General features: G+C 40.6%; 1 long non-coding RNA gene across 1 annotated transcript; it reads right to left on the bottom strand.

Annotated features, from left to right (window-relative positions):
- Nucleotides 1-559: 559 nt before the first annotated feature.
- On the bottom strand, nucleotides 560-12,902 carry LOC309478475. Its single transcript, XR_014199004.1, has 3 exons — nucleotides 12,840-12,902; nucleotides 3,790-3,882; nucleotides 560-782 (listed from the first exon to the last, which is right to left on the bottom strand). It is a non-coding gene; the product is annotated as an uncharacterized lncRNA (long non-coding RNA).
- Nucleotides 12,903-13,181: the final 279 nt, after the last annotated feature.

Here is a 13,181-nt window from a genome sequence, read left to right as displayed (position 1 = left end):
ATATTACAAACAAGCTTTCAGTTTCATCTTGCAATAAGTGCAATAAGACGAGTGTTAGTGTGCATCACTATTAACTACTTTAGATGAGTGTATCATAATCATAATAGGGAAGCCCGTTGTGTTTTACGCTCTTAAACTTTAATATATTTTTTTCCCATATGAACAGTATACAAATTAAAGTTTTTCAAATCTACAAAAATGTGTAGGCTAAATTCATTTTAAGTAGTGCCTAAAATGACTTATTGTTATGTGTGTGTGTGTGTGTGTGTGTGTGTGTGTGAGAGAGAGAGAGAGAGAGAGTGAGTGAGTGAGAGTGAGAGTGTGTGTGTGTGTGTGTGTGTGTGTGAACTGATAAACCCTACGTTATGACGACAAAATGTCCCCACAAAGATGGCAGTATCTGAAATCCTTGTCTTGGGGACATTTTTTCATCCCCATGAGGAAAACAGGTTATAAATCACACTAAGCAATTATTATTATTTAGAAAATGTAAAAAAGGGGTTTGAATCTTCACTGGAAGGTTTGCCATTTTCCGAAGCATTTATCTTGAGCCCCTTTCCTTTTTTTCATATGTGTAGCTTGCAGTTTAAGGTTTTATTTTATTATTCATACCACAATAGTAAACAAGTGTCTTTATGGACATTTTATAATGTGTATATTATCTTGAAAAAGACAATTTAACAAATTGGCTGCAGGGCGGAGTTTCCACTAAACTGGTTTGACGTATTTGGACATGGGCGTGGCTTCTGACGTCACACTTGGATGCGGGCCTTGGAAGATTCCTTATAAAAACAAAAACATACAAATGCATTTTAATTACACTTGTGCAAGAATGAATGACAGCAAGCAGATATTTCACTATATTGTCTCTGAGCTCGTTAGAGTATTGGTCTATCATAACTACATAGAGAGAAGTTCATTCATATTATTTAGGCTGCTTGGATAATATGTAAATCACACGTTTTAGCGCATCAAGTTTAAAAGCAACCAAAACTTTCGAATGTGCACATAGCAACCATGTAGCAACCACCTAGCAACACTTGAGCAACAACCCATAACACCTGACTTCGTACCTGACCTAAGTCTACCTGGGTCTCGTCTACAATCGACGTTAGTTTCTCTGGGTCTGCTAACTCTAGCTCGCTGCGCAGCTCAATAATAATAGACAGACTTCAGCAAATGTCCTTTACATGCTTTAATCACGGCTGGGAGAGTTCTCCAGCATTTCTCAGCATCCCCCCCCCCCCCCCCCCCCCCTATAGGATAAAGACAGACACAACAATAAGATCATCATTACTAACTCATGACTTAACATGTCACCTTTATGGAAGTAGTAAAATAATGCCAAATGTTTTTGAAACGAAAAAACCTGTTGAATAAATAAAGGCATTGCATGCTTGCATTTTAATGCATTGTATTTTTAGGGCTTGCATTTTTCCCACTGATGCCTATTTGGAGAAATCCATTTAAAATCACTGCTAGTAAAAGTTGATGTAAGCTATGATTAGCGATGCTAGCGTTTAATAGGCGTTCCCTCTCGGGAGCAGGTAGAGTGTTGCGCATGTGCATTTTTTTAAAAAGTGGAGAGGGAGGTTCTTTTCTAAAATTGGGGAAAATCCTACGCTATACCTTTAAAGGGGTGATAAACTGAGAAATCAAAATTTCCTTGAGCTTTTGACATATAAGAGATCATCATACTATAATAATATCCTGTAAGTTTCAGAACTGAAAACGACCTTGTTAGTCCAATAAAAGCTTTTATAGACATCAGGCTCAGCAAACAACTCGTTTTTCAAAGTGGGGAACTATGACGTCAAAGAGGATAAAACACCGCCTCCACAAAAGAAGATCAACGCCTACTTCAACACGGCCTGTTTAGCCCCGCCCACCGATTCGCCCAAACATGCTAAATAACATAGGACGACATGATAATTGCTAAATCGGATCGAGCTACTTCCAAGCAATAAACATGCTGTTTACTAAATATTGTGCAGTGCCTGTTTGTGGAAGAAGACAGTCTGCATAAGCTTCCTTCGGATTCCAGCATGGTTAAACTTTATTAAATCAGTCAATCACAATTTCCCGACACGGATCTGCCAGCAACATGTAAGTAACCATGTGTATTCTAATGCCTGATCTGCGATCAGTGATTTCTGTGTAATTATTCAAGTTCAGATATTTCTCTTAAAATCGTTCAATACTGTTTATGCATCAGTGACTAAACGATCAACTTCACATAATTTCTCGTAGAATTATGAAAATAATATTTTTTAAACTGAAAGCGATCAAAGAACGATCCCTTTCCAATCGCCCAAGCTGTCAATCAAACAGCACAGCGCGAGCTGCGAGAGCTTATCTGGACACTTACCAAACTCGTGATGAAATAATGACACTGTTACACTACACAACGAAGCTCTTACTGTTCACATCGTGTTTGCATTGTGATTTGTTGTAAGCATTTGTGAGAGTGCAAAAATTGCGTTGCAATGATAAGATCTTTATTCACGCGATCAACAGACTGTCTGTCATCTGCTCATCAGTGCTCATCATGCTGCAACCTTTCATGTGATGGAATAGATTTAAATATAATGCTTTAAACGATACTTTTCACTATTTGTTAATCTCGATAGCTGTAATAGTAAAAACGTAGTAAAAGTTTTCAAGAGAGTTCATATAATACTAGCTATTTCATATGCAAGCATGTCAGCCAATCACAGCAGTGGGCGTTTGCACTGCAGTAACACAGCAGACACGCCCCTTAAAACAGAGCGTTCAAATCTGAGGCTGAAATCAGGCTTGGAAAAATGGCTTTTATTTATAAATTATGACAATTTTTGATGTAAAAATCATACTAACATTATAAGGGCACCCCAGGCAACATTATAAAATAATAAAACAATCCAGTTCATGACCCCTTTAAGTTCATATTCTGAGTCCATCTGCTTGCCTGCGAGTTTGGTGTTTTATATCACTGTATTAGTCCATTAAGCTACGGTAAGCGTTTATATGTCCAGCAGGGGAATCCTGAAGTATTGAGGGAAACCCTATAGCCTACTGCATGCAGCACATTGCCGCAATATAAAGTTAAGGCAACTAAACAACCAAGAGAAATATACAGTATGTCAACCTCAAATGTAACATTGGATCTGTCCATCCGCATCGGGGGAATAACATTATAATCTCGTTCACGGTAGAGAAAGATGCTTGTAGGCTACACAGAAAAAGTAACTAACTGAAGAATGTGAAGACACTGAATTTAACATAAACAGCTGTCATTATAAACACAAATACACTTATATTGCTGACATGAGTTTTTATGAATGAATGGCTTTGGTCTTCATCTACAACACGCGCTTTTGCACCTCCTGCTGGTGAGGTCGACTAACAGCAGATGGAGAGTATGCTCGTATTTTTGTTTACGAAAGGTGAATATGGATTATGGAATTTTTAATAATGAAAATGTGTTTGAAATATTTTGAATTGAAATTTTCACAGCTTAAATATTCAATCATGCTGAATTTCAGCCCATAAAAATGCAAGCCCTAAAAATACAATGCATTAAAATGCAAGCAGAATCAATGCAATACATATTTGCAGTGCAATTCAACAGGCTTTTTTTGTTTCAAAAACATTTCGCATTATTTTACTTCCATGCACCTTCTTTCAATATGATTGGTTCAATTTGTAAAAGCAAGCACAGCACCCAAGAAAAGATGGATCAAGCAAATCTAATAAGATCTGAAGAACCAGCGGCCTGACCCACAGCAGGCACGAGTAGTCGCCACAGACCGAAAAGCATGGAGACAAGTGATCGAACGAGTTGGAAATCCTGCGGCACCCACAGCAACACTGGCTGCGAGGTCGTCCTCCCCCAGATGACAGCTAAGGATCAAAGAAGAAGAAGACTGGCATTAGCAAAATTATCTCGAATCATCAGAAAAAACTAAGAAAAGGGTTAAGAGTTCAATTGATTACTCAATATGTCATGAGACATTTCTTGACAGTTTATTTTTGATATTGTCATGGTCAGCACTTCAGAATTTTCCATGGACACAATATTCAAAGAACAGAACATTTCAGTACATTTTGTTCAAAGTGTTGGGCCTAAAAGGGAAGTAAGGTTTAAAGGGATAGTTCACTTTGAAATTAATTTTTGGTATGTTTTAGCTTACCTCAAGGGCATCCAAGATGTAGGTGTCTTTTTTTCCGCAGTAGTTTCAATTTTTATATTTTTAGGTCAAACCGTTCTTGTCTGTCAGTCATATAATGCAGGTCTATGGTCACGGTCTCAAAACACATGCAAAGAGTCCAAATTAAAACAATTCCCCGTCGTCCAAATTAAACAATTCCCCATCGTAAGTACACATTGATGGCCTAAGACACGAAACGAGCGATTTGTGTGAGAAAACGAACAGTATTTATATCGTTTTTACCACTTATACGCAGACATGTCCGAATGATCTGATCTGACGTGTACGCAGACTGGTGCATAGATATATACACTAGATGTCGCCTTAAAGACATTCGTTCAATGAACTGCCGTAGACAAGGCGACATCTATTGTGTATATGTCTATGCACCAGTCTGCACACACGTCAGATCAGATCACTCGGACATGTCTGCGTATAAGTGGTAAAAACGATATAAATACTGTTCGTTTTCTCACACAAACCGCTCGTTTCGTGTCTTAGGCCATCAATGTGTACTTACGATGGGGAATTGTTTCATTTGGACGACGGGGAATTGTTTTAATTTGGACTCTTTGCATGTGTTTTGAGACCGTGACCATAGACCTGCATTATATGACTGACAGACAAGAACGGTTTGACCTAAAAATATAAAAATTTAAACTACTGCGGAAAAAAAGACACCTACATCTTGGATGTCCTTGAGGTAAGCTAAAACATACCAAAAATTTATTTCAAAGTGAACTATCCCTTTAAATGTTAACTAATAATTGTTGCAAACTGGTTCTACCAACAAAATATTAGTGCATTCCTGGAACTGGGCGTTGTTACACTACATCCTTATGCATTGCTTTCTGCCAGGACTTTTACGTGCTACAATACTTCGAACGTCAACAAGAAGTGACGTCACCCAACATCGCTAAGAGCACCTTTAAGTAACTTCAGTGATGGTTCATTTTTGATGTAAAAAAGTTTTTAATTTAGTTAGTCCATTTATATATATAGCCACTCTGGAAAAAACAGTGATGTCGGTGTAACGATCACCAGCTGGAGTGCCCTTGAGAGCCACCAGAGGGCACTCCACATAAGACTATTATCACTCACAAACTACATTTCCCATAACTCACTGCCCGGACTCATGATCACTGATCACATTCACCTGTACCTCATTCACTGATTGTATTCACCTGTGTCTCATCATCCTGTTAGTCTCAGTCTATTTATACCATGTTCATTCATTCACTCACCGCGAAGTCTTGTTTAAGTGTTACACTGCAATTCTGAGCGGTTTCCCTGGTTTCTTGTCTTTTGGTTTATTTGGATTTCTTGCCCTGTTCCCTGGATTACTCTTTTGCCTCTGGTCCCTGCCTGTTTTGTTTGTTTGTTTCTTTGTTGGTTTGTTTGGACTGCCTACCTGTGTTTTGACCTTTTGCCTGTACACTGGATTACGCCTCTGGATTACCCACAATAAAGCTGCGTTTGGATCTTAACCCTCGTGTCTCGGAGCAGTACGTGACAGAAGACTTCGCCATACCCAGATCCAGCGGCTTTTATGAGCATTTCCAATCTAACCATGGACCCAGTTGACCAACTACTACATTTCCAGCAAAGAGACTTACCTATTGAAGACTATGTTCACCAGTTTTGTTTGTTATCTTCTCAAGTTCCATTTGATGAAGTGGCTTTAAAGGACATTTTCTGTTTTGGACTAAATGAGCCCATAAGATCTTGGTTTCCTGAAGGGAAGTTTAATTGTAGTCTAAGAGACTTTCTGGACTATGCCCTAATTTTATGTGGTTCCTCCTTCACTGTTGGGGAGGTTGAAGAGGACATGTCCCCTAAACCTTTTTTGGGAAGGGGCATCACACTCCAAGAGGCAATGGCCACGGAGCTTGGCCCACCACATTCATCAGCATTCCCAGGTCAGCCTCTTCACGTCAGTCCTGCCGAGCCAGAGCCGACGCTTCACGTCAGTCCTGCCGAGCCCGAGCCAGAGCCGGCGCTTCACGTCAGTCCTGCCGAGCCAGAGCCGGCGCTTCACGTCAGTCCTGCCGAGCCAGAGCCGGCGCTTCACGTCAGTCCTGCCGAGCCAGAGCCGGCGCTTCACGTCAGTCCTGCCGAGCCAGAGCCAGAGCTTCACGTCAGTCCTGCCGAGCCAGAGACTGAGCTTCACGTCGTCACGTCTGCCGATCCAGTGTCTCAGGACGAGACGGCCTCCGCCACGTCACCTGAGCCGGTCACGCCGACACTGTGTCTGTTCCTGAGCCGGTGTCTGTTCCTGTTCCTGAACCGGTGTCTGTTCCTGTTCCTGAGCCTATGTCTGTTCCTTTTCCTGAGCCGGTTTCTGTTCCTGAGCTGGCGTCTGTTCCTGTGCCCTGGCCTCCTGAAGGGCCGCCTCCTCCCTGGCCTCCTGAAGGGCCGCCTCCTCCCTGGCCTCCTGAAGGGCCGCCTCCTCCCTGGCCTCCTGAAGGGCCGCCTCCTCCCTGGCCTCCTGAAGGGCCGCCTCCTCCCTGGCCTCCTGAAGGGCCGCCTCCTCCCTGGCCGCCTGAAGGGCCGTCTCCTCCCTGGTCGGCTGCACTGCCTGCACAGCCTGATCCGCCCGGGTCGCCTGCACAGCCTGAACCGCCCTGGTCGCCTGCACAGCCTGAACCGCCCTGGTCGCCTGCACAGCCTGAACCGCCCTGGTCGCCTGCACAGCCTGAACCGCCCTGGTCGCCTGCACAGCCTGAACCGCCCTGGTCGCCTGCACAGCCTGATCCGCCCTGGTCGCCTGCACAGCCTGATCCGCCCTGGTCGCCTGCACAGCCTGATCCGCCCTGGTCGCCTGCACAGCCTGATCCGCCCTGGTCGCCTGCACAGCCTGATCCGCCCTGGTCGCCTGCACAGCCTGATCCGCCCTGGTCGCCTGCACAGCCTGATCCGCCCTGGTCGCCTGCACATTTTTTATTTAAACGCTTCGGGACCATTTGGTCCGAAGGACACCAGAGGGTTAAGTGTTACACTGCAATTCCGAGCGTTTTCCCTGGTTTCTTGTCTTTTGGTTTATTTGGATTTCTTGCCTTGTTCCCTGGATTACTCTTTTGCCTCTGGTCCCTGCCTGTTTTGTTTGTTTCTTTGTTGGTTTGTTTGGACTGCCTACCTGTGTTTTGACCTTTTGCCTGTACACTGGATTACGCCTCTGGATTACCCACAATAAAGCTGCGTTTGGATCTTAACCCTCATGTCTCGGAGCAGTACGTGACAGTCGGCGTCCAGCTCACTTCAGTTCTTGTATAATAGTGTCAATGCAGGCAGATCAATAATATTGTTGAATATTAAAGGAACACTCCACCGTTTTTTGAAATAGGGCTCATTCACCGTCTTTCCTACATTTAGATAGGTGGGCAAACGCATTTTTGTATCAGTGCATGCATTGTTTTAGTTTGGCAGCGCCGCCGCTAGCTTAGCATAATGAATGGAATCCTTTGTTGCCAACTAGCATGTCGTGAGTAAAAGTGATCAAAACATAATTAATTTTTTTAAACGAATCACTTCTTGTGGCCTGCATATTCACAATGAGTACAAATAGCAATGCAGATTAAGACTAGGCGATTTCCTAGGCAGATATTGACTTGGGACTATATTGGGGAGAAGCAAAGGAAAAGCACTGCTACTTGGGCGCAGAGATATCACGCAACACCTAAAAATCCCCCCACGTTGAGCCTGGTCATCGATGGCAGTACCTTGTCCCACTCGCCACAGCACAGACACTCTATTTCAGTCGGGATAGATTGGCATATTCCCCCACATTCACACCACCAGTTAGTGTTGGCTCTCATCCTCACGTCCTCAGGCTGTTGAGCGATCGCAACCTCCTCCTGTTGGTCTATTTCCAAAGCACGCAGCTCATCTTCTGAAAACTCTGTTTAGAGGTATGGTTCTGGATCTTGACTATCTGAGAAGTCACCCTCTTCGTCTCTCACAAAATCCGCCATGTTAATCGCCATTCACTATGTCTACTGTAGGAAAAATAGCCAGCTACTATTTACGCCGGTATGTTGACGGAAGTTGGGGGATTTCAGGTGTTGAGTGATATCTCTGCGCCCAAGTAGCAGTGCTTCGCCTGTGCTTCACCCCAATATAGTCCCATGTCAATATCTGCCGAGGAAATCAACTAGTGTTAATCTGCATTGCTATTTGTACTCGTTTTAAATACGCAGGCCACAAGAAGTAATTAGTTTTTTTTTATTCGTTTTTTTTATCAGTTTTACTCACAACATGCTAGCTGGCAACAAAGGATTCCATTCATTATGCTAAGCTAAGCTAGCGGCAGCGCTGCCAAACTAGAACAATGAATGCACTGAGACAAAAATGCGTTAAAATGTAGGAAAGACGGTGAATAAGCCCTATTTCAAAAAACTGTGGAGTGTTCCTTTAAATGTCCCCAACTAAACAAGACAAAAGCCAGAGTGAACCAAAACTGACAAAAAAAACTCAAAAGAAACGAAACCAGACTAACCAGACCAACTCAGTTCTCCTCTGGCCAACGAGCGAACAGTGTATGATTATGATTCAGGAAGCATTACAGGTCAGAGGTCAGATTGGATTGGAACATTCAGAATATTATCCAGTTCCATCTGGTTGATGATCGGAGTCACGCGCAAGAGGAGTTCAAGTGCAAGAAGATGGGAAAAAGCATTTGCGCAAATATTAAGTTCTTCAAGTCTTGAGCTTGAAAGAATAAATTCACACTAGGGGTGTGCGATATGACGATTTTTTATCGTGGACGATTAAAATGTCTCCACGATCTGCTTTTGAAGAAATATCGTAGTATCGCGCATTCTCAGTTGCTGTTCTGGCGCCTCTGTCCCAACATACTGAACAACGCGACGTATATTCACATAAAATGTTAACGCAGCGGAACGGGACACTACAGTTCACAAAAGTTCATAATTTGCATGTGCTTTAATGCCTTGTCGGTTAAACATTTAATTCGCGTGCTGATGCGCTGTTCTAACGTGTGCGTTTCTCAGCGCGTACATGCGAAGCTCACATGCACTAAAAGCCTGTCTACCAGCGCCTTGATACTGGACTAAGTTATCTTTCGAGTCTTATTGTGCTAATACTGTCAAATACACACAAGGTTTACATAAACAAAGTCGGTGAAGTCTAAAGTGAAAGCAAACTTGAGAAAATTGAGAGAAAATCTGCTTGTCAAATGCGTGTATAAAAGACGCGTCGAGTGCAGCTCTTAAAGAGACAGTAGTAATAGTAAACAAGCTGCCGTTTGTCCTTAAAGGGATAGTTCACCCAAAAATAAAAGTCATTATTTACGCACTATAATGTTGTTCCAAGCCTGTACTAATTTCCTTCTAATATTTTCTAATATTAATATTTTGAAGAATGTGGCTATACAAACAGTACCTGGTCCCCATTGACTTCCATAGGAGAAAAATATACTATGGAAGTCACATTCTTCCAAATAACTTTTATTTTCAACAGAAGAAAAACTTATTCGAGTTTAAAACAACTTGAGAGAGTAAATTATGACAATTTGAATTTTTAGGAGAACTATCCCTTTATTGTTAATAAAACAACAAAATGCAAAAAGAAAATCACTCACTGATCTTGACTGACAACTTTAATAGTAGCTTTAATAAGTATCAATTTATAATTTATACAGTGAAGTCTATGTTTTGTTTTATTTTCATATTTGTTCATTTAATTACTTTCTTCAATGCTACCGTTAAATACATCTACTGTAGCTGAAAACAAAGCACTGTTTATTTAATTTGTATATTAAGTTGTGTGTGTATTGTAATGTGTATCTTTGATCTTAATATTTAATAACAAAGAAAATAATGACAAATATTTTATATCTTCGCCCCGTCTGCCATTCTTTTTTATTTTATATTTTGTTACCTAAGGCTTTGTTTTTAAAATATGGACATTAGTTTGGCTGTAATGCTGTCACAAAATAGTAAAACCTACATAAAAAAGAATCGTGATAAAATCGTTAATCGTGATTTTCCTGAAAAAAACCGTGATATGATATTTTTACCATATCGCCCACCCCTAATTCACACAAAAATTATGTCAACATGCCAGTCTTGGCGAGTATCCTAGTAAACACAGAAGGTTGTGTCTTAAGTTAACGTAAACAGTCAAGAAAGACAACACATGTGAATCTGTGAATCTGTGCATTAGTCTTAAAGTGACAGCAGCCTAATGTTCCTGATGCTGTCTGTGTTTTTAATGTTAATCAAACATTACAACAAAGAAATCACTCTTTGTTCTTGACTGAATAGCTTTCGTAACTTTTCTTTAACAATAATGATTAATCTTTTTTCTATACAGTGAAGATTATATGCAATGTTATTTGACACTTTATTACTTTATTAAATTTCTGTACCTGAAAACTACTGTTAGATAGGCTACATAAATAACCTGAAAAGCACTGTTTATTTTATTTGTATCTTTGCTCTATTGTATTTATTTGTGCTGTTGCTTGTAGTTTGATTATTTGGTTATTTTCTTTATGTTTATTTGACAGTAGTCCTTTTTCCCTGAACATAGCACATACCGAACCGCACTGAAACTGTGACCTTAAAACTGTGATAAAAACTGAGCCGTGAGTAATTTGAACCGGTAGACCCCTAATTCATATTCATAATTCATCAGCTTTATTGCTAAATTTACCTGATTTTTAATATCAACAGGAAAATATTCCGGGATAACCTGGCTTGACGGGATTGACGGCGCGTTACATGCCATGCAGAGTTAGACAGACGTCAGTCACAGAGCACCGCAAACGAAACAGCAGCCGCCTTTTATAGTTCCTCCTCAACCCAAACGGCCAGCTTATGCTGCGTTCACACCAAACTACTGTCATTTGGAAGAGATGGAAACCTGTGACCGTATACTCAGAGTGGTTTGTGACTCAAATTTATGCGTAACACTATCAATGGCGAAATGCAGCTGCAGCAGTCAGGTGCTACAGGTCACTGAAGGAAAATTGTTTATGTTAATAATTAGGGGTGCACGATTCAGAAAATTTCACGATTCGATTCGATACCGATTTTTAGTCTCAAGATTCGATTCAAAATCGATTTTCGATTCAAAAACGATTCTCGATTCAAAAAACGATTCACAGTATGTAAATGTAGTTGACTTTTTCCTGCGTGATTGCAGTAGACATACAATTTAAAAGAAAATAAATAACAAATTAAATGAAGTTTGATATTACTTTGTCTTCATAAAAACTTTTGCAACTAAACAGTGCAAAGTGCCAAGCTTTGGCCAGCTTTCGAATACATTTAATTCAAGTTTAAATTAAAACTTAAATACTTTTTTCTTTTCTTTTTTTTTTTACATTTAGCTTTAAAGTGCTGTAGTCAGATCAAACAAACAATACTGCTAAATGTAGTTTAAGGAGTAGGCTATTGACGGCAAAATAGGCTACAGAATATTTCGTTCTGTATTGACAGGTGCAATTTTTGAAAATCGATTAAAAAAAAATACAATAAGCCTACATTATATCTGCATTTATGTCAAAACCTAGACTTTCAAACATCAAAATGTCATTTATTAATATGAATATTCGTGTCAAAATGACATATAAACATTCTATTTTGCCTGGAAACGCTTCCAACACGGAGAAAAATAGGCGTCGGTTCTATTTCTAGCATGCACACGTTTTCCGCACGACTCGGGCCACACCTGAGACACGCGTCACGCAGGCTGTGTGCAAGCTCTAACCTGTTAACATGGGAGCCGAAATAAAAACAGACACGCCACAAAGCCAGCCAGCCAGCCTTCCTTCTGCTCCGCTTCGCTTCTGCTGCACTTCTTCTTTTGGCTATGACAAGAGTGTGCAGGCGTAAGTGTGAATTCGATGCAGCGCCATCTATGGGAATGGCAAGCTAAACTCATTTCAGGACAATACCAAAAAATGTATATTTCAAAAAAAAAAAAAAAAAAAAACAAGAATCGATTTTTGGAATTCTATGAATCGATTTTGAATAGGTAACGTTTGAATCGCGATTCATATGTGAATCGATTTTTTTGCCCACCCCTATTAATAATTATTGTAATGTTGTGCTTTGAGACGTGAGGTAGTTGAACGCTGTCTCGTGAAGCTTTGCTAGCTCTTTTTTTTGTGTGTGTTTTGAAGAAGGCATGGCTTTTGATAGCGCTCTGAGCTTTCAAAGCTAACTTGCTATTGCTAGCCGCTCCGAAAATTGCCTAACCTACCTTTAAGGAGAAAATACTTAGCAATGGTGTTAACTTGTGAATTTGTACATGGTTTCTCTTAAAGCATATTAAAAACACCACATAGACATATACACAACATTAAAAGCTGGATTTCACCACTGGTGTTTCTTGAATGAAGTTGATAGCCGTGCAGCACATGTTTTCTTGGCAATCTTCTTTTATGTTATCACATTAAAGCACAGCAGCGAAAATGTGGTAAACACTGCTTAGATTTATATTTTATACAGGGATAAATATGGGGTCAATGCTTTTTCTTAGTCTGCGTCTACGGCTACATCTACATTAATCCAGATACATTTGAAAACGGCGTTTTCGTTTATAAACGCTCTCCGTCCACAGTAGCGTTTTCAGACGTTTCAGTGTGGATGAGAAACTTTTGAAAAACGCCTGAAAACTCACCTTACAGCGCATGTGTAAACCCTCATGAAAGCTCACAGACGGAACAGACATAATCAAGTTATCGTGCAATTCTTCTGACAGGATTATTTTATTTAGCTAAATATCTCAGCGTTCACTGAAGCGTCCAGGTCGCTCTCACTCACCATTATATGTTTGGTCTAAAACGCTAAAACTGCTCTCATGTTTCACTGCAGGACAGCAAATGCGAGTGAGTTTTCTGTCAACTTTGCAGGACTGTGATATGAGGAGTGTGTGAAGTAACATATTTGAGCAACTGTGTGAAAGTGAATAGCACATAACAGGCACAATACCGACATAAACATGAATATCTATATGGGTTCA

The sequence above is a fragment of the Leuciscus leuciscus genome, assembly GCF_965113295.1.
Source record: "Leuciscus leuciscus genome assembly, chromosome: 16".
Classification (NCBI taxonomy): Eukaryota; Metazoa; Chordata; class Actinopteri; order Cypriniformes; family Leuciscidae; genus Leuciscus; species Leuciscus leuciscus.
Note: the sequence above shows the minus strand (reverse complement) of the source record. Positions and strands in the feature narration are given on the sequence as shown.